Consider the following 23251-nt stretch of genomic DNA (forward strand, 5'->3'; position numbering starts at 1 on the left):
TGCCTTCAGGGAGGATCGAACTCCCGGCCTCTGGTTTACTAGACCAGCGCTCTAGCCACTGAGCTATGAAGGCGCAACGATAGGCGGCGGGCTGGATTTAAGTATAAATCCATTAGGTGATTAATGCCTTGTTTTATTGTGAATGTAGTTATGATTTATGAGCTGCTTAGTAGCAAAAGCCAGTGTATTGCACATGGAAAGACGAATAAGAAACCAACCAGCCAATTGAGTTATAATAACTCGGGCGGTAACTTTCGCAACTGGAATATGAAGATTTAGGGAACTGGGTGGTCACTAAAATGGATATACCCTAAAATATTTAGACTAACCGGCTAGTTGAAATTTATATTTATTATCAACATTTGTCGCTAAATAATAATTTTGTCAGACCAAGAGACTTGTTACGTATTTGTCTTTTGATATAATATTTATATGCAACCGATGACTATTTTTAGTATGATTATGCACTTGAATGCCTACCACATTGGCCACAACCGATATTTTGTCGGACAAGTAGGCGTTTATTTGTGTTGATAAAGGACGTATGCTAAGATAAGAGATAGAAATATGTGAACAGATTTTGATGAAGGGCAATATAAAATTCTTTATTGATACACGGTCATTTTATTGTATTGGTTATGCAAACGGTCTTATTATTTCAAATGCAATTTTTATCAGATGGTTTGTCCACACCAGTATTTCTTTCCGCTTACTTTCTATTTATCTTTCAAGCTTACTGTTTCGTTATTATACTAAGTTTGTCTGACCCACAGTCTAGATATACATTGACTGGGGTCTGACCTACAATAATATCGAGCTGACCAATATTTTCCTGACCTGCAATAATAACGAACTGACCAATATTTTCCCTGAGCTACAATAATAACGAGCTGACCAATATGTTCCCTGAGCTACAATAATAACGAGCTGACCAATATGTTCCCTGAGCTACAATAATGACGAGCTGACCAATATTTTCCCTGAGCTACAATAATAACGAGCTGACCAATATGTTCCCTGAGCTACAATAATAACGAGCTGACCAATATGTTCCCTGAGCTACAATAATATCGAGCTGACCAATATTTTCCTGACCTGCAATAATAACGAACTGACCAATATTTTCCCTGAGCTACAATAATAACGAGCTGACCAATATGTTCCCTGAGCTACAATAATGACGAGCTGACCAATATTTTCCCTGAGCTACAATAATAACAAGCTGACCAATATTTTTCCTGACCTGCAATAATAATGAAGTGACCAATATTTTTCCTGAGCTACAATAATAACTAGCTGACCAATATTTTCCCTGAGCTACAATAATAACTAGCTGACCAATATTTTCCCTGAGCTACAATAATAACTAGCTGACCAATATTTTCCCTGAGCTACAATAATAACGAGCTGACCAATATTTTTTATGACCTGCAATAATAACGAAGTGACCAATATTTTTCCTGAGCTACAATAATAACTAGCTGACCAATATTTTCCCTGAGCTACAATAATAACGAGCTGACCAATATTTTTCCTGACCTGCAATAATAACTAACCAATATTTTTCCTGAGCTACAATAATAACAAGCTGACCAATATTTTTTATGACCTGCAATAATAACGAAGTGACCAATATTTTCCCTGAGCTACAATAATAACGAGCTGACCAATATTTTTTATGACCTGCAATAATAACGAAGTGACCAATATTTTCCCTGAGCTACAATAATAACGAGCTGACCAATATTCTCCCTGAGCTACAATAATAACGAGCTGACCAATATTTTTCCTGACCTGCAATAATAACGAAGTAACCAATATTTTCCCTGAGCTACAATAATAACGAGCTGACCAATATTTTTCCTGACCTGCAATAATAACAAAGTGACCAATATTTTTCCTGAGCTACAATAATAACGAGCTGACCAATATTTTCCCTGAGATACAATAATAACAAGCTGACCAATATTTTCCCTGAGCTACAATAATAACGAGCTGACCAATATTTTTTATGTCCTGCAATAATATCGAAGTGACCAATATTTTTCCTGAGCTACAATAATAACTAGCTGACCAATATTTTCCCTGAGCTACAATAATAACGAGCTGACCAATATTTTTCCTGACCTGCAATAATAACGAACTGACCAATATTTTTCCTGAGCTACAATAATAACGAGCTGACCAATATTTTCCTTGAGCTACAATAATAACGAGCTGACCAATATTTTCCTTGAGCTACAATAATAACGAGCTGACCAATATTCTCCCTAAGATACAATAATAACAAGCTGACCAATATTTTTCCTGACCTGCAATAATAACGAAGTAACCAATATTTTCCCTGAGCTACAATAATGAGCTGACCAATATTTTTCCTGACCTGCAATAATAACGAACTGACCAATATTTTTCCTGAGCTACAATAATAACGAGCTGACCAATATTTTCCCTGAGATACAATAATAACGAGCTGACCAATATTTTCCTTGAGCTACAATAATAACGAGCTGACCAATATTCTCCCTAAGATACAATAATAACAAGCTGACCAATATTTTTCCTGACCTGCAATAATAACGAAGTAACCAATATTTTCCCTGAGCTACAATAATGAGCTGACCAATATTTTTCCTGACCTGCAATAATAACGAACTGACCAATATTTTTCCTGAGCTACAATAATAACGAGCTGACCAATATTTTCCCTGAGCTACAATAATAACGAGCTGACCAATATTTTCCTTGAGCTACAATAATAACGAGCTGACCAATATTCTCCCTGAGATACAATATTAACAAGCTGACCAATATTTTTCGTGACCTGCAATAATAACGAAGTAACCAATATTTTCCCTGAGCTACAATAATAACGAACTGACCAATATTTTCCGTGAGCTACAATAATAACGAGCCAACAAATATTTTTCCTGACCTGCAATAATAACGAAGTGACCAATATTTTTCCTGAGCTACAATAATAACGAGCTGACCAATATTTTCCTTGAGCTACAATGATATCGAGCTGACCAATATTTTTCCTGACCTGTAATAATAACGAACTGACCAATATTTTCCTTGAGCTACAATAATATCGAGCTGACCAATATTTTTCCTGACCTGCAATAATAACGAAGTGACCAATATTTTTCCTGAGCTACAATAATAAGTAGCTGACCAATATTTTCCCTGAGCTACAATAATAACGAGATGACCAATATTTTTTATTACCTGCAATAATAACGAAGTGACCAATATTTTTCCTGAGCTACAATAATAACGAGCTGACCAATATTTTCCTTGAGCTACAATAATATTGAGCTGACCAATATTTTTCATGACCTGCAATAATAACGAACTGACCAATATTTTCCTTGAGCTACAATAATATTGAGCTGACCAATATTTTTCCTGACCTGCAATAATAACGAACTGACCAATATTTTCCTTGAGCTACAATAATATCGAGCTGACCAATATTTTTCCTGACCTGCAATAATAACGAGCTGACCAAAATTTTTCCCGAGCTACAATAATAGCTAGCTGACCAATATTTTTCTTTACCTACAATAATATTGAGCGAACCAATATATTTCCTGACTTAAAATAATAACGAGCTAACCAATATATTTTCTGATCTATAATAATAACAAGCTGGCCAATATTTTTCCTTGCATACAACAATAACGAGCTGACCAATATTTTTACTGACCTACAATAGTAACGAGCCGACAAATTTTTTTCATGACCTACAATAATAACGTGCTGACCAATATTTTTCCTGATCTACTATAGTCGCGAGCTGACCAATATTTTTAACTGACTTACAATATTAACCAGCTGACTAGTATTTTAACTGACCTACAATAATAACAGCCGACCAATGCTTTCTGACCTACAATAATAACTAGTTGACCTATATTTTTCCTACAATGATAACGAGGTGACCAATATTTTTCCTAACCTACAATAATAACGAGCTGACCAATAATTTTCCTGACCAACAATATTTTTCCTGAACTACATTAATAATGAGCTGACCAGTATTTTTCCTTGAATAATAACGAGCGGACCCATATTTTTCCTGACCTACAATAATAACGGGCAGACCAATAATTTTCCTGACCTACAATATTACCGGGCTGACCAATATTTTTCCTAACCTACAATGATAGCGAGCTTACCAATATTTTTCCAGGACTGCTGGAGCCATGAGTTTTTGTGAAAGTTTAATCCTGTGTATTTTTTTTTTCTATTGGAAAGTCTGCAAAAATTTTTACAAAATATCACCATCAAGTCATATTCTTCCTGTGAATCATTGTACTTGAATTTTGGTAGATATTGCCATGGGGTTTTGTATTTTTATTCATTATATTTAGAAACGATGACGACTATCAAATCAATAGTCTCAAACCCTCCTTACTTTAGTAATTGCTACCAAAATTTAAATTGTTTTTTGTGACTTTTTTTTAATGATAACTAGACAATTTTTTCCCCATTCTTTTTATAAATGCATGACTATTTTTTTCCCATTTTTCCCATAAATGTAAGACCCTTTTTCCATAAAGCAAGACTATTTTTCTTTCTTTTTCACAAATGCACAACTATTTTCATTTTTTTTTTCATAAGCGCTGGACCCTTTTTAAGAAATTTTCATAAATGCTCGTTTTTTTCATATTCCCCATTAATGCAGTACTATTTTTTCATTTTTCTATCCGTAATAAGAAAAAGTATGCCGTTAAACAAAGGGATTGTGTAACTAAAATATTTATGACCAGGAATTGATAGTGCTCGCGGTTGCATAGGTGTGAACCAGGATTAATTGTGTACTCTAATGAACTTGGGTTAGAGGAATAATTAATTTACAGTAGATTGTTTAATAACTGAGCATTTAAAATTATCACAATTCGATTTGTGGTAATACATTGGAAGCAAACATTTGTTTGTCACCTTAGAGGAAACTTTCATATGAAAACAGGCAGATGACCAGTTAATTTTATATCCATTTAATTTAATTTGTCATTTGATATCACATTGGAATAACTAGATACACATTACTTCTGAATATTGCTCTAACACAGCATATTTCTTGTTGTTCATGATAAAGTTGTTTGTTATTTAACAAACTGTACCTTTCTCACCACCATTCTGCTATGTAGATGGCCGTAAAGATCCAGCCACTTCTTTTAAAACTCATTATCAGTCGAACTTTGTTCAATCTGATCATTAGGCGAAGTGGAATGATGGAAACGATGGGCGAAAATTGTTGTTTTTTCACTATGGACTATCTTGTATGTTATTTTGTTTTACCTAATTTGTATTGTTGAATTCGCCATTTTTTTTTCTATTCATATAATTACCGATATTTTATTTATCTCCTTTGATGATTACTGTTTTTTCTTATATACATATATTTTTGGTCTCGTACTGATCATGTTAATTGTGTTGATTTCATTATTATTTGTTTTCTCAACTGTTTTCTTTTTCTATAATATAATAGTAAATAGTGCTTAGTGAAAATTCCTCTTTGGTAAATTACATTGGAGAAAATACATTATAATGATACATCTTTCATACTACGTAATAAACTTGTGATATATTAAATGGCATTTAAACACATGAACATATCTGTTTCATGCTGCTGCAAAGAGAGTTTCAGAATCTGTTGTCATGTGAATAATTTTCTGACATATCTAAAGAAGGATAGAGGAGAGACTTAGGATGAAAAGAAATAGCCCGTGGCGTGACTGAAGCAGTGTGTGTGTGTGTATGTTTGTGTATATATATATATATATATATATATATATATATATATATATATATATATATATATATATCACAAATTTTAAGTAATTTGTATTTTTCCTAACATACTTACCGAGAAACACTTTGCATAGGAGTCACTGGTGGCTCCTCTCTAACGACCAGAGTTTTGCGTAGTTTACCCTACTATATCCAACGTGACCCGTTAGCGGAAGAGAACGTGACCTGGGGCAATGCCCGAGGTCAGCCATGTGGCGACGATCTCTACCTAGTCAGTATGTTTTCTGGTCGCGTTGTGTTCACACACACCGCTCCTTATTCTCTGTGCGACCCCCTTTGTGCGTGTTACTATGTAGTTACTACATGGTCTCGATTCCTTCACGAGTGATTAGTGCCTTATCTGTGTTCTTTTAGGATCGTTCCTTTGTGCTTTTATTGGCGTTTTAGTGCTTTGCCTTGCTTTATGCTTGGGTCTAGCGATCTCTGTGTGTGCTTTGGAGTACGGTCGCCGTTGTCCTGGGCCTAGAGCCGGGTATTCGTGTTGGGCTTTCTTGTCAAAGCCAGTTCGCCTTCAGACACGTGTCCCGGATGTGCCGGTTGGCGCGAGGTCCGATGGGGGAAATGCGGCACGATGAAGACGGATTCGAAGAGGTCTCCTAGGGAAACTAGCATGTCTTTCCCTGCGACGTCGGCAGGAGAGGGGGCAGGTTGAGTGCATTCTTCTCCCCTACCCAGAGTAGGGGACGAGGTAAGTCCTTGAAGTGTAAGAAGTTGGTGCCTCCTTCCCAAGGGAGAGATGTTGTGGGGGGAACCTTCTTTGTTCAGGGCAGATCAGGCGCCTACAGGTGAGTGTGTGGGGGTCCGAGGGACACGTCTCTCTCGTAGGGACGGCGTCTCGGCGGAGGACCCCATGTGGCCTAATAATGTTCCTTTTTTCTTAAAACCAGATTCATGGGTAGAGGCCTCAGGCGCTTCAGCTGCGGAGGGATCCGCTGGCGTGGGATGTACCAAGGACGCCGTTGAGGTCCCCACTGGACATGGAGGAGGTCCTATGCTAGTCCTTCACCCTGGATCCGCATCGGGGCTCGATCCTTCGGGCCCTTCAAGCGAGGAACGTCGGAGACGACACAGGAGGAAGAGAGATCAGTCTGTGTGGAGGAACTCCCCTTGCGGTCTCCCACAGGATCTCGGGACGGGAAGTCCCCGTTCCCCTCCATACAAGCCAAGAGCCCCGCCAGAGACTCAACTGATGGGCGGAGGACCTCGTCTTGTAGGCCGAAGTCCCTTCCTAGAGCCAACCCATCCGCTCAGTGGAGGGAGCCGTCTTCTAGGATGGGCAGCCTAGACGGGTCTCCCCATCGGGATGATAGACAGGGACGGGCACCCCCGTCGATCTGTTTCACGGAGGAGCCGTCCCGGTTCTCGAGGAGAATGGGGATCAGTCTGTGTGGAGGAACTCCCCTTGCGGTCTCCCACAAGATCTCGGGACGGGAAGTCCCCCGTTCCCCTCCATACAAGCCATGAACCCCGCCAGAGAGTCAGCCGGTGGGCGGAGGACCTCGTCTTGTAGGCCTAAGTCCCTTCCTAGAGCCACTCCATCCGCTCAGTGGAGGGAGCCGTCGCCTAGGATGGGCAGCCTAGACGGGTCTCCCCATCGAGATGATAGACAGGGACGGGCACCCCCGTCGATCTGTTTCATGGAGGAGCCCGTCCCGTCGTCCAGGTCCTCCAGGAGAATGGGGATCAGTCTGTGTGGAGGAACTCCCCTTGCGGTCTCCCACAGGATCTCGGGACGGGAAGTCCCCGTTCCCCTCCACACAAGCCAAGAACCCCGCCAGAGAGTCAGACGGTGGGCGGAGGACCTCGTCTTGTAGGCCTAAGTCCCTTCCTAGAACCACTCCATCCGCTCAGTGGAGGGAGCCGACTTCTAGGATGGGCAGCCTAGACGTGTCTCCCCATCGAGATGGTAGACGGGGCCGGGCGCCCTCGTCGTTCTATTTCACGGAGGAACCCGTCCTGTCGTCCAGGGCCTCGAGGATAATGGGTCTCGTTCCCAGACAACAAGCTGAGGGACCTAACTAGGACCTCAGGCTTGATACCTAAGAGAGCAGGAGACAGTCCTCCTAGAAGGGCCTCCAAGAGCCTCGACAGGGAGACAGCCGAGGAGCGGAGGACCTCGTCTTGTAGACCTAGTCCCGTCCTAGAGCCACTCCATCCGCTCAGTGGAGGGAGCCGTCTCCTAGGATGGGCAGCCTCGACAGGTCTCCCCATCAAGATGATAGTCGGGGACGGGGGGCCTCCGTCGAACTATTTCACGGAAGATCCCATCCCGTCGTCCAGGACCTCGAGGAGGTAGGAAACGTCGGCCTAAGGGGGTAGAATGAGCCGAGGGTCCCGTCAAGGTCCCCGTCGAATAGGTGTAAGACCGCTAAATAGACGACTATACCCGACTCTCGCCTCTGCGGCAGTGCCCATCCTCAGTCCACAACCTAGGGCGGAGGCGCCCGTCGCCATAGCTCTTCAACCCCGGACGGAGTACCTGGTCTACGGCAATGAGGGCATGCTAACGGGGTAATCCGCTTACAGGGTGAGGTCCTTGTCGCCACGGCAAGACCCATCCTAGTGGAGGACTCCCCCTTTAGGACGGAGGCCCTCATCACCATGGAGATGCCCGTCATAACGGGGGCCTCGCCTACAGGACGGAGGCCCTCTCCACCATGACCATGCCCGTCATAACGGAGGACTCCGCCTAGAGGACGGAGGTTCTGGATGCCATGGCAATGCCCGTCCAGTGTCAGCTCAAAGTCCTGTCTACAATCACGAGCTCTGTTGGAGGCTCTCCCGGGGCCGCCTCGATGAGTCAGGCCGAGGAAGGAGTCTTCTGACACCTTCACGGAGGGGCCCGTCACCACCTCGAAGGCTCAAAATGATGGAGGCACCCTTCTCACCTGGAAGGGCTTAACCGCGAGACTCTTTCAGAGCGGGGAGGGCCCGTGCTGACTCTACACGTGCTCTGGTCCCTCCGTGGCACCCCTCCACGGAGGAGCCTGTGCCTTTATCAAAGGCTCGTTAAGTGACAAAGGTGCCCATCTCTCCGGAAGGTCTTAGCCGCAGGTCCCGTCGGAGCGGAGGTGCCCGTGTTGAATCTACACCCCATCACGAATCTTGGAGGGTGATCTCCTTGATAAGGGGACACAAATTGAGCAGCCAATACCTCAAGAAGTAATTGACTGGCGAACTGGCCCTAACAGGGTTATGGAGGAACCTGTCTAGAAGAATTCATCTTTGGCTCCTTCCGAGGAGAGGGACGTAAAGTTGGGCATAGCCATTGATAAGGTGTTCACCCGAATAAGGACACCTCCAAAGGTCACAGTTCAGCCAAACTGCTACAGGGCCCAAGAGCACAAGGCAAGTATTAGGCCTTAGTAGGCCGTCCACTTGGGACTAGTGAGAAGGAGTCCTAGTAGGGGTAGGACAAGGTGCCCCGGAAGACCGGCTAAATCTCAGTTGACCCAAACCAACAGAATGACTTACATTGGGAATAACCCTGGATTTGTCACAGGTCAAGACCTTTTCCACCCATAGGCAGTCTGAACAACCTGGACAAAGTTCTCCTTCCCTTCCTTCGAGGACATCCCAGAAGAATGAAGGAGGGGCAGAGGTTGGTAGGACATCTGGTGTCCTTAGAGAGGCTAGTTCCGCATGGGAGACAGATCCCAAGGAGGGTTCAATGGAACTTAAAGGAGAGTTGGAACCAGAGAAGTTCCCCAGACAAGTGGTGCCAGTCCGGCAAGGAACCAGACAAGCCGTAGAATGGTGGCAGGATCGGTCACGCACTCTAAAAGGAATGCCCCTGTCCTCCCAACCTCCAGAATCCGCCAGTTTACGGACGGGTAGAAAGAAGGAGGGGGAACGCACCTCCGGGGAAAAGACAGCGAATGGGACTTGGACAGAAAGGGAGAAGTCCCTGCAAAGCAATGTCCTAGAGATGAGAGCAGTCCAGGGAACCTGCAATTATTTCACGGAAGACTTGGAAGGGAATTCAGTGGCCCTGATGTCGGACAATGCAACCTTGGTTGCATACGTTAAGAAGATACGAAGGGCCCGGGACCATGACTCTCCCCAGCGCAGGACGGAAGGAGTGGTTGGTGAAACGACGTCGGCGATGGAGGACTCCGCGTATAGGAGGGTATTCGACTTGATTAAAGGCTACATAGCCTGGTGGAACCCGTCCTACAGGAGTTGGAGACGGGGACCTCCGGCTTGAACAAGTTCTAGCCTACACCGCCCAGAAGGAGTCCTCACTTTCCCTTCCTGAGGCCACAAAGTAATTACCACTCGAGGGAAAGTGGACCAAACGGGACTTACAAGACAGGGGAAACCCTGGACATCCTTTTCCAGGGCTTCTCAGACGGAAGGGCGACATCAGCAGTCACCTTCTTCTCCCAGTTCGAGTCGGCCCTTTCAGGGGGAGGGCTGAGATCGAAATAGTTGTGCAGACTGGCACTTCAGATCCTGGATTGGGAAGGAAAAGAGGAAATCAACCCTACAGCAAACTTCATTCTGGGGAAGAAGAACGTCCTAGCAGGCGGCCTCAGCAGAACAGGACAAATAGTTGCATCGGAGTGCTCCCTGCATCCGCGAGTGGCAAGCGACATCTTTCAGATGTGGGGGTACCCAGTAATGGATCGGTTTGCAACAAGGAGGACGAACAACTCTCCGTATTCTGTTCACCTGTCCCAGACCCGAAGGCGGCATTGGAGGACGTGTCTCAACTCAAATGGGACGATCTAGACGTGTACGTCTTTCTCCCCCTTCTCCCTAATAAGTCGAGTCCTCAACATGGGGGCAGCAACCAACCTTACAATGACTTTGGTAGCCCCTTTGTTGGTCGGAGAGAGAGTGGTTCGCAGACCTAATGAGTCTCGCCGCTCTCCCTCCCTGGACTCTTCCCAACTTACCAGATCTATGGAGACGACCACATTTTCAAGGGTTTCACGAAACCCACAAGCCCTTCGTCTTCTCGCCTGGAGGTTATCCAGTTCCTCCTGAAAAGACAAAGGTACTCAAGCAAGACAGATAGGAGGATGTCCCTTTACCTGAGGAAATCCTCTACGGCCATCTACCAATCCAAGTGGACGATGTACGTCAAGTGGACAAGGACAAGAAGATAGAACCATTAAAAGTATCCATGCCCATTATAGAGGATTTCCTGGTCCATCTCAGGGATAAGTTGGCCGTGACAATCCTAGCGATTAAGGGAGTGCGCACTGCCCTTGGTAAAGTTTTTCTCCTGAGAGGCATAGTTCTCGGTTCTTCAAGACAGGTGTCCATGCTCATCAAGACTTTCGAGCAATCAGGCCCCTTCTGCCCCGAGAATCCCGAATTGGGACCTGGCAAGGGTTCTGGATATGCTCCTAAAACCACCTTTCGAACCCTTAAGAGACATTGTAGGCAGGAATCTCACATTCAAAGTGCTCTTCTTGTTAGCGTTAGCCTCAGCTAAGTGGGTGGGCAAGCTACAAGGATTTTCGTATGAGGAGGAGTTTTCTAGAGGTTGGAAGAAGAGACCCCTTAAGTTAGTCTCCTCCTTCGTCGCCAAGACACAGGATCCGTCAGTTTGGGTTCCGAGGTGTGAGAGCTTTACAATCCCAGCAATCCCAAATGAGGTAAACCAGGAAGGTTTGAAATTGTGCCTCGTCAGGGTGATTAGGAAGTGTCTTAAAGGAACGGCGAAGCCCCGTCCGTCTATCAAGAACCTCGTCGTTTCCTGGGGTCAAACGAAAAAGAACATCTAGAATACAGTTTCCTTTTGGGTCAGACAAGGAATTAGACAAGCTCCCTAAAATGAGGGGTTTTCAGTGCCAAGAGAACCAAGGGCTCATGATGTTAGGGTTCTAGGCACCGTCCTTTCATCTGTAAAGAACATGTCGGTGGCTCAGGATCTTCGAGCAGGGACTTGGTCTAACCGGTCGACATTTCACTGATCATTTTCTCAAGGACGGTACGAGGAACTCCCAGGATGGGCTTTCGGTCGGGCCGGTCATCTCAGCCTTCCATTCGGATTGACGAACTAAATCCCGGCCTCGATAGGGAACCACAAATGTTCTAGACACGGGGAGGCTTATTTTTCGTTGTCACCTTTTCCCCCTTTTTCTCGTACTATCAGTTGTCCTCAGAGCTATCGCTCATTAGACAAGCCTCAAGAATCGCCACTATGGAACAAGAACAAGGAAGAAAATCGCAGAAGGGTAAGTGTTACCACACTTAATGAGTTTTTTGTGTAGTTTATCCTACTGTCCATTGGGGTCTTGGGCTACGGGCACTCCCTCCTCCTAAGGTGTAAGTCTCCTATGCAAAGTGTTTCGAGGTAAGTGTCTGTGTCGGAACAAATCACAAATTTTAAGTAATTTGTATTTTTCCTAACATACTTACCGAGAAACACTTTCCAGGTATGGCCCCCCCAACCGTCCCCGCAGTGCCTTACAGTCCTAGAGTATTGTTCCTTACGTGAAACATACTGACTAGGTAGAGATCGTCGCCACATGGCTGACCTCGGGCATTGCCCCAGGTCACGTTCTCTTCCGCTAACGGGTCACGTTGGATATAGTAGGGTAAACTACGCAAAACTCTGGTCGTTAGAGAGGAGCCACCAGTGACTCCTATGCAAAGTGTTTCTCGGTAAGTATGTTAGGAAAAATACAAATTACTTAAAATTTGTGATATATATATATATATATATATATATATATATATATATATATATATATATATATATATATATATATATATATACGTATATATATATATATATATATATATATATATATATATATATATATATATATATATATATATATATATATATATACATATACATATATGTATATATATACACATATACATATATGTGTATATATATACATATACATATATGTATATATATATACACATATACATATATGTGTATATATATATATATATATATATATATATATATATATATATATGTATATATATATACACATATATATATACATATATATATACATATATATACACATATATATATATACATATATATACATATATATATATATATATATATATATATATATATATATATATATATATATGTTTATAACACCTTATATAACAATTTCGTTGACAGTGGCAAGTTTTGGATACAGATGCGAGTTAGCAAAGTTGGTTAGCATTTCATCTGAATAGGATGTTTTATGTACGTAGAAAGAAAAAGAACAAACTTAGTGCACATGATGAGATATTATGGTTACAATTAGCAGATAGCTAATCGAGTCGGTTGCAACTTTTAGCTTGCTTTTGTTAGAAGGCATTAAGGAAACTCAAGGGGATTCTTAATAAATTGATTGCGCACTGAATAAGTTCTTGAAACGAAAGTGTATATATATATATATATATATATATATATATATATATATATATATATATATATATATATATATATATATATACATATATATATATATATATATATATATATATATATATATATATATATATATATATATATATATATATATATTACATCTAATAGTCTTGACTCTGCTGTTTAGGAAAAACTCCTGGAAAGTGATGGTCCTCCCATCATTGCAATAGCGTCGTCTCTGTGCTTCTCTACTCTTGGTAATATGATGAGCTCTGGTGTAGTGATTTAATGCTATTCCATCTGATTTTGTAATCACCATAATCTAATTTGTGTGAGTTATAGGTGACCGTAGTTTTATTTCGTTTACCTGTCAGTGTATCAAAACAATGTTGAACTGGTCTCTTGCCTTTTTTCACAGTAAAAAGAAAATCTCAGTGTGGCTATTGTGGTCTGATCCAGTCGTTCATTCCTAAAGGAGTCACTACTTGAATTCAGCAATCTAGTTATTGTATTCGAAAATAAGAAAAAAAATAGTTTATAGCTCCTATGTTCTGATAATTTGTATAGATGAGGTTGTCAGAAAGTTTAGCAATAGCAATTCGATCTATCTACTACTCCCTAAACCTCTGGCGGTTTTGCGATTCTTATAGTTCTTATAGGCAGCGGTTCATTTTAGGTGTTTTGACATCAGTGGAAATTGCGATATTGAAATATTGAAGAATTTATGAAGTGAAATTCTGAGCAATAGTTTGTACTCGCTTGTGATCATGCAATACTGCTCAACATTTGTGACTCGAGTTGCATAGACCTTTTTGTGAAAAGGATGTTAGCATTGTTTAGAGTTACTTTATAAAGAGGAAGTGTTATTCTAATAAGTATTATAACCAATTTCTCATTGCTAGCCGGTGATTTATGTCACAAATAAGACAGGGCCTTTTTTTGCTATCACTGATAACAATTGAAAATTTTTAAAAGCTTGTATTAAGTCCCAAATGTCAATGCAGTTAAGATTTAGAGGTCTCACAGAAAACTTCTTTTGAGACGCATATTCAGCTTGAGACCAAAATGTTCCATGAAATTACAGATAATAATCACACTTTCATTTGGTGATAAGATGCTTTTGTTGAGACTCACGGTTAAATGTGAGCTTATGCAGGTTATTATTATTATTATTATTATTATTATTATTATTATTATTATTATTATTATTATTATTATTATTATTATTATTATTAGACAAGGGAGTATTAAAGAAATTCCCATAAATTTTTTTTTTTTTTGTCTTCAATATTAACTGGCTCAAATTTAGGAAATACGTTATCATGTTAAAAAATTAGCTATTGCACGTACAATTTGAATCTTGAATTGGCATGTCGTAACTCGCTCAAGATCTTGAAAATTAGAATAAAGTTCTTTCTATTCATCACAAAGGACCATATAATTTTTTTTTTTGGGGGGGGGGGGGCGGCGGAACAGATACATACAAACCTGGAAATCTAGGGAAAACTTGTAGAAATGCTGCATTTTTAATTTAGAACACTAATCTTTAAACGTATTGGTTACTACCAAATCATCTAGAATATTTTAATTGTTATATTGAAATTAATACATTTTGTTTATATATGAAATTACCGTATTGATATGTAGAGACATTTCTAAATTGTGTTTTAAGATTCTGTATTTAATTAAGCATGTTTTAGGCAGTTTAAGATCCTTTTAAGTATCCATGTGCCCAATCAGTAGAACGGGTGTTTCTACTTGATTTAGTAGAGAAATATTCACACTCCTTTATATTTAATTCAGAGCCTTTAAAATATCTTTATATTCATTTAACCTGTAGGGTGTAAAGTTTAGATTTTTTCGCTCTTTAGATTAGTAATCAAATTATACATTTATATTTGCTTTTAAAGTGGAAGATTCAGATCCTGAATATCATTAATTTATAGGTTTTATTTTTTTTTTCTATTGAGTTCATCATCATTTCAGCCTTCAAAAGTCCTTTGTTGGATGTAGGCCTTCCCTAGGTTCCTCCACAGACTTCTATCCCAAGCTATTCTGTGCCACTGTTGCTTATGTTGGTCTAAGTCATCTCGCCAGCGGATTTTTTGTCTTCCTCGGTTTCTTGTGTATCCTCGGGGTGTCCAGAAGGTTGTTCGTGATGTCCATCTGTTGTCTGTTATCCTGGCAATGTGCCCCCGCCCAGTTCCATTTGAGCTTGCTAATGGTTTCAAGGATATCCATTACTTTAATTTTTTGACGTATCCATTTAGCTGTTTTTCTATCCTTCCATGTTAGATTTAGCATAATTCTCTCATGTGCCCTTTGCATTGTTCGTAATTTAAGGGAAAGGTTTTTTGTTAGATTCCAAGTTTCGGCCCCATAGGTGACAGTGGGGAGGATACACTGATCATAGACTTTCCTTTTTAAGATGATAGGAATCTGCTTATTTTTTAACACTGTACTGGCTTTTCCAAACGCTTGCCAACCGAGGGTTATTCTTTTTATTTCACTCTCTTTACAGGCGTCATGTAGAGAGATTCGTTGTCCTAGGTAGATGTAGTGGTCCACTTCCTCAATTTGTTGGTTTTCAATTTCAAGTATGTCGATCTGCATTTTCAGTATATTTATTGCTCATGACTTTGGTCTTTTGGAAGTTCATGTGGAGGCCAATTGATTTGCTTGCTTCATTTAGCTCGGTGAGCATATGTTGAAGCTCTTCTTTGGTGTGAGCAATGATAATGATGTCATCAGCAAATCTTAGGTGACTTAGATATTCTCCATCTATTTTTATTCTATTGAGTTAGGGTTACGCATTCTACAGCTAAATATTTATTATAAATTCTACAGTTATTTTTAGATGTCATTTTATTTTTGGTCTTGTAAGTTACTGTTTAAAAGCGTTTTAATTTTGAAATGTTTATTGTGAAAGATTATGGCGTTAAATTGTACCTAACATACATTTTATATCAAATAGAATGTTAAAATTCACTGTCAGGAGTGGGATTCGAACCCACGCCCTCAGAGAGGACCAGAAATCCCACTGTTCATCGCCCTTCTATCGGAAGGGAAGATTCAATCTTGAGTCTGGCGCCTTAGACCACTCGGCCATCCTGACATTGGGCACCAGAGAAAGTCGCATGGGATAAGATCAAATCATTTTGTGCCGCTTTCTTTGACAAATCATTGCATGTCTTCTATTGGACTGTATCGCAGACGGAAGATTATGCTTTGTAGTCTGAGTGGAAGGTGTTCAACTGCGTGGTGTTCTAGAATTTGATTTGCATTGTTCATAAATTAATGGTTATGTAAATCATGTCGCGTAGGGATAACAGTTGTAATTTCTAAGTCAATTTTGTATATATAAAATATGAATCTCAACCAGGAACAAATCCTGCTGCTTTAACAGTGAATATGTGATGAAAATTTATTGCCATAGTCAGAATCCTAGGAACATATTACTTCAGCATGAGAACTTTTATGGTGATCTAAATGATAACAAAGTAAAGCCGTTAAATTGAGTATTTATGTGGAATTATCAGTCTATCCCTTTACCTGTGTTGCTAATAGAAGAATAATCCTCGCGAGTGGTAATTTTCGCAGTTCTCATGTACGTTATTCTTTTTCAATATAACCGAGATAAATTTGTCAATAAAGTTTCATAGAAAATTGAATTTATCTAAGAGAACGGAATACGAGAGAAACTAAAGCAAATTGAAGTGGCCTCTTCACGACTAGAGGCAGTAAATGTTTTTTCAATGCCTGCTTACCCTCTTGTACGTTTGGTAATTTAGTAAGGAGAAGAGCAAGAAAAAATTAGGTTTTTAATATCGCTTTAATAAGGGACGACAAATTTTTCCTTGCGAATGAAGGATTAGGAACGAACCCGATCATGATTGAAAATCCAATAAAGCTTCATCTATTATTATTATTATTATTATTATTATTATTATTATTATTATTATTATTATTATTATTATTAAATGCTAAGCTACAACCCTAGTTGGAAAAGCAGGATGCTATAAGCCCAGGGGCCCCAACAGGGAAAATAGCCCAGTGAGAAAAGGAAATAAAGAAATATAAAAGTATTTAAGTATAGAAGCAACATTAAAATAAATATTTCCTATAAAACTTTAACAAAACAAGAGGAAGAGAAACTAGATAGAAGTGCGAGTGTAATTAGATTGATTAGATACTTAAACAAGGGATAGAAAATATGTGATACTTAGCCCCATGATAAGTTTCAGGGTGTAGGCTATATTAAGTAAAGAGGGCAAGAGAAAGGAGAATATTGTAATTGGTAAATATATTCTGGGATGCTGGAATACAGAACAGTAGTTGCAGTATGAACGTTAACGATATATATCGTGGATGTTTCCTTTTAAGCATTCATAAAGAACGAAGCAATTGCTTTTTCGATAGGAATAAAAGTTTGAAGTAGTCATAATTATTTTTTTCTGTAGGTGTACTCGTACCATTCTTGATCGTTAGAATACCATTGTTGATAACACGTATTCATACAAGAATCAATTTTAAAATTGAAGTTATTTGTTCTTTTTTCTAGTTAATGTAGTACCAATAATCCACCATCATTTAATCTAAGAGTAAAATACTAGAGGAAATGCAACCTAATGTCATTTTCTAGGGCAGACCCTAAGGAGAAGACTTGGAAAAATGAAAATGGAAAGCTACTAATTCATCCATTCTCAAATTGGCCTCATTTAAATATATAGAAAGCAGCATTGCGATGTTTTAGATAACGTTTCATATTTTACACCCTAGTATTTTTCAAATTGTTCAAACTACTCTATTTGTATTATTATTATTATTATTATTATTATTATTATTATTATTATTATTATTATTATTATTATTAGTTCAGCTTCAATCCTAGTTGGAAAAGCAGGATGCTATAAGCCCAAGGGCTCCACCAGGGAAAAGATAGCCCATTAAGGAAAGGAAATAAGGAAATAAACTATATTAGAAGTAATGAGCAATTAAAATGAAACATTTTTAAGAACAGCAAAACATTAAAACAGATCTTTCATTCATAAACTATAAAAAGAGACTAATGTAAGTTCGAGAATTTAACTTCAATATATAAATTCATCTTTGATTTATTTTTTTGTTGATTCCTTATATCCTAACTTCTTTTCGAATACATATTTTGGATCTTCACTGTGTTTCAGAGTTAACATACACCTATCGCACCTTAATCAGTCATGATTTTTTTTTGGGGGGGGTGTCATGTCCTCTTATTAAACTTCTTCAACTACTATTTCATAACAAACTTGATCTTATATGTTAGTTTTCGAAATCTTAATCATTCTATATATATACCTCTCTAGATATAAATAATAATTTTATGCCTTATCAGTTCGCCAGCTACATCTAGATTCTAGACCCTTTCCCTAACTGGAACCTTTCCTTTTCCAGAAAACCCTTTGCACACCCTGGTCAGCCATCCTGTTTTATTTTTATCCTCACTTTGCTTTTCATTCTTGTCTTCAACGTTCTATTTTCCCTCCTTACTTCTTGAAGCATTTTACCACAATCGCTTTTTAAATAATTTTCAAAAATACACCAAGTCTAAAATTCTTCTTTGCTTCTCTCCTCCACCTTCAACTCATCACAATGTTCTCACCATTGGTAAGTGTATATTTCTTTTTTAAATTTAGTAACTGGATTTACAATGACTATATATACTTTTCATTAATATCTTGATTTAAAGAGTATAGTATATGATTCAAAAACCCCCCTTTTTTGGCACTTGCCAATAAATTTCTGAGGAAATTAACAGCCTTCATAGCTCAGTGGCTAGAGCGCTGGTCTAGTAAACCAGAGGCCGGGAGTTCGATCCTCCCTGAAGGCATGCAAGTGTTGCTTTTCCTGTTGCATGTTAGTTCGTTTGTCAGTTAGCGTAAGATCAGCTGTTTGAAATAATTGCGGCAGTGGTTGATGGGGTGTTTTGCTTGTCGTCATTTTTTTCAGCTTTAATCACATGTAATTTATATTCTCTTTCGTAAGAAAAGATGAGAATTACATAAATGGAATCAGTACATTGTGAGATGCTTAAATCGGTAAAATCTAAGTTATGATGAAAAGTAAAACCCTATGTTAGATTTAAGAGAGTTAAACTGAAGAAACTTCTTTGCTTTTACATGTTACATATATTAAATGTATAATTTGTGTTTGTTTTTTGTGTGCGCGCGCGCGCCGATTAAAACAATAACAATATTTATTTTACTTTGGGTCTTGGCGAAGTTAGTAGTGTGAAAAGAAATTGAAACTAATCTCATGCACTAAAAAAAAAAAAAAATATATTACGTCAACATTAATAGTGGCTGTGACATACAAAGGCCCAAAAAGGCTAGGTTATCAGGCTAAAGTTGATGAATTTTAACAACTACAGTAGCGCCATAAAAGGGCTTACGACATCTCGCTTAGACAAGGGGTACCACTTGAAGGGTCAGAAAACCTGAGATTGAGGTTATGGGGATAAGATGGTTGTGGCAGGAGTACTTATGATAGTTTGTGTATAAAAGAATGAGTGGTTTGTAATATTTCTTGGAGTACATGGAAGGGTGGTTGTGCTGGAAGATTTTGATGCGAATTTAGGTGATAAAATGAGATAGAATTTTGATAGTTATGGAGTTTCAAGAGTAAATGAGAACAGAGAGAGCACTATGAAACTTGTTTGCAAAGCAGTTAGATTTATCTAATAAGATAAATAAGTATGCATGGAAAATAGAAATGACTAACGATAGACGTTTGTTAGATTTTTTATTAGTACAGAGTAGACTGAAGAGTAAGCTGATAGATATAATGGTAAAAAGAGGAGTGGTTTGACATTAATTTGATCATTATTTATATGACTGTAAAGTTAATGTAGATAAGGTGTAATGATGATATAGAAATATGGTTGGAAATGTTCGGAAAAATGATTGGACAAACTTCGGGCTATGTTTCAAGAACTGTATTATTAAGAAGCGGATGTAGATTAACTATAATTTTATGATGAGGTCATAGGGTCAACTTAGAGTGTTTGTGGGTATGAAGGGAGGAAAAATTATAGGTGAAAAAAATGTAATCGAGTGTAATGGGGCAGATATCATAGATTTGTGGGGGAAAAATCTTTAAAGTGCAGTTGCATGATATAAAAGAATGGCTTGTGCAGGGATAAAAGAGGATCGATAGGGTAGGCGTAAATAAAGTAAAAGAGAAATATAAGGCTTGTAACAAAAATTAAGAAGCCAAGAGGGATTTAAACTTAAGGGAGAGTAATAAGTTGTTTAGTAGGGAAATTTTGAGAGAGAGAGAGAGAGAGAGAGAGAGAGAGAGAGAGAGAGAGAGAGAGAGAGGTTAATGAACTAATAATTCTCATAATTAAATTGTTAGGGTAAGAGATCCTTTTGGACAGTGTTTTTTGGTTGCGACCCTTAATGCAGTCTTAGCCTTGTCTATTCTATAGACCTTGGCCTGGAGTAGCGACCCTAATTGTAATAATAAATCCAACCATTTCATATTACAGTTTTACGTACTTGAAAATGTTTAAGTCGCCCAAAAAAAGATGTTCAATAGTGATATTTGGTAAATACTGTATATTTTGTAAAGGTGACTAGGTAAAGGACTCTGGTAATATACGTAGCTTACAGAAGTTCCACTCAGATGCGTATAAAAACATTGAAGTAAAGGAGATTTAGCTAAATGATGAAGATTTACTATGCAAAATAAGAGTACTAGATCTTTTCGCAAGGGAGACCTAATTTCATGAGTGCCGACCCAAGCAGTCTTTAGTGTGATGAAAACCTCAGCAGTGTTACACCATCACACATAGTGAGGGAACATCAGACAAGAAAATATGTATAGAGAAAGCATTTTTGCATCTACGATTTTATATATTATATATATATATATATATATATATATATAAAGTTATTCACAAAGATCGGGTTCTAAAACTTTGTCATTTAAAAATGCGTATAATGAGAATCTATGCAACAATAACAATAATGAACAACCTTGTGAAATAACTAGTCAATCTCAGGATGAAGATTGAACACTGCTCTGACCTGAAAAACAGCATCGACCTCTGATCATCCCCATATAAAGACACACTGATATTTTGTAAATCTTTGGAATCACTGAAAACAATTGTTCTTTCATCTTATGATTTGTGAGATGATGACTGCATCAAAGAGCCCTGCCCTGCCACCAAGAAGGGGTGAGCCCCGCCCTGCCACCAAGAAGGGGTGAACCCCGCCCTGCCACCGATAAGTGTGGAGCCCCGCCCTGCCTGTGGGAAAAGGGGAGCCTGCCCTGCCAGCAGGGAGAGGGGAGCCCCGCCCTGATAGCGGGAAGGGGAGCCCTGCCCTGCCAGTGGAAATGCGGGAGCCCCGTCCTGCCAGCGGGAATGGGGAGTCCCGCCCAGCCAGCTGGAAGGTGCCCCGCCCTGCCATTGGGAATGGGGAAGCCCCGCCCCGGGAAGAGGGGAGCCACGCCCTGCCAGCAGGAAGAGGGGAGCCCTGCCCTTCCAGCTTGAAGGGGGAACCCAGCCTGCCAGCAGGAAGAGGGGAGCCCTGCCCTTCCAGCTTGAAGGGGGAACCCTGCCTGCCAGCGGGAAGGGGGAGCCCTGCCCTTCCTGCGGAAAGGGGGTACCCGCGCCCTGCCAGCGGAAAGGGGGAGCCCCGCCCTGCCAGTGGGAATGGGGAATCCCACCCTGCTAGCAGGAAGGGGAGTCCCGCCCTGTCAGCTGGAAATGGGAGCCCCACCTTGACAGCGGGAAGGGAGGAGCCCCGCCCTGCCAGCGTGAAGGAGGGAGCCCCTTCCTGCCAGCAGGAAGGGGGAACCCCTTCCTGCCAGCGGGAAGAGGGAATCCCCTTCCTGCCAGCGTGAAGGGTGGAGCCCCGTCCTGCCAGCAGGAAGGGGGAAACCCCACCCTGCCAGCAGGAAGGGGGGAACCCCGCCCTGCCAGCAGGAAGGGGGAAACACTGCCCTGCCAGCTGGAATGGGGAAACTCCGCCCAGCCAGCGGGAAGGGGAAAACCCTTCCTGGCCAGCGGGAAGGGGGAAGCCCCGCCCTGCCAGTGGGAAAGGGAAAGCCCCGCCCTGTCAGCGGGAAGGGGTTACCCGTCCTGCCAGCGGGAAGTAGGAGCCCTGCCCTGCCAGCGGGAAGTGGGAGCCCTGCCCTGTCAGCAGGAAGGGGGAGCCTGCGTCCTGCCCGCGGGAAGACGGAAGAACCCGCCCTGCCAGCGGGAAGGGGAAGCCCCGCCCTGCCAGCGGGAAGGGGGAATCCTCGCCCTACCAGCGGGAAGCGGGAAGCCTCGCCTTGCTAATGAGAAGGGGGAAGCCTCACCCTGCCGACCTGAGGGGAGAATCCCTCCCAGCCAGTGGGAAGGGGGGAACCCTGCCCTGCATGCGGGAAGGGGGAAGCCCCGCCCTTCCAGTGGGAAGGGGTTGCCCTGCCATCGGAAAGGGGGAAGCCCCACCCTGCCAGTGGAAAGGGGGAAGCCCCGCCCTGCCAGCGGAAAGGGGGAGCCCCGCCCTGCCAGCGGGAAGGGGGAGCCCCGCCCTGCCAGCGGGAAGGGGGAGCCCTGCCCTGCCAGCGGGAAGGGGGAGCCCTGCCCTGCCAGCGGGAAGGGGGGACCCTGCCAGCGGGAAGGGGGAAGCCCCGCCCCGGGAAGAGGTGAGACACGCCCTGCCAGCAGGAAGAGGGGAGCCCAGACCTGCTAGCTTGAAGGGGGAACCCTGCTGGCCAGCGGGAAGGGGGAGCCCTGCCCTGCTAGTACGAAGGGGGAGAGCCCTGCTCCACTAGCGGGGAAGCGGGCAACCCCGCCAAGCTAACAGTATAGAGTTCCTGTATCTAGCTTATTTTTAAAAAACGTAAGGCCTTTTGGAAATTCCTAAAAGTTTCCAAAATCCGAAATCGTCTTCAAAACTCCTCCAACTTCTTATTCGATTCCAATTTGTCTTTCGACATCAATAGGAAAGTTGTATGCTTTCCTGTCAGAGCTCCAAAAGATTCGTAGTCCCTCTGTTAGGAGAAATATGGAATACTGGTGCATTCCCAAATCGGCTTCAAATT

General features: G+C 41.2%; 3 non-coding genes across 3 annotated transcripts; 1 reads left to right on the forward strand and 2 right to left on the reverse strand.

The window, feature by feature from the left end:
• Positions 1–73, reverse strand: TRNAT-AGU (transfer RNA threonine (anticodon AGU)). The gene has a single exon. It is a non-coding gene; the product is annotated as a tRNA-Thr (tRNA).
• Positions 74–16160: 16087 nt separating this feature from the next.
• Positions 16161–16286, reverse strand: TRNAL-CAA (transfer RNA leucine (anticodon CAA)). Its single transcript has 2 exons — positions 16249–16286; positions 16161–16205 (listed from the first exon to the last, which is right to left on the reverse strand). It is a non-coding gene; the product is annotated as a tRNA-Leu (tRNA).
• Positions 16287–18967: 2681 nt separating this feature from the next.
• TRNAT-AGU (transfer RNA threonine (anticodon AGU)) lies at positions 18968–19040 on the forward strand. The gene has a single exon. It is a non-coding gene; the product is annotated as a tRNA-Thr (tRNA).
• The last annotated feature ends 4211 nt before the right edge of the window (positions 19041–23251 follow it).

This window comes from Palaemon carinicauda, chromosome 37, assembly GCF_036898095.1.
Source record: "Palaemon carinicauda isolate YSFRI2023 chromosome 37, ASM3689809v2, whole genome shotgun sequence".
Classification (NCBI taxonomy): Eukaryota; Metazoa; Arthropoda; class Malacostraca; order Decapoda; family Palaemonidae; genus Palaemon; species Palaemon carinicauda.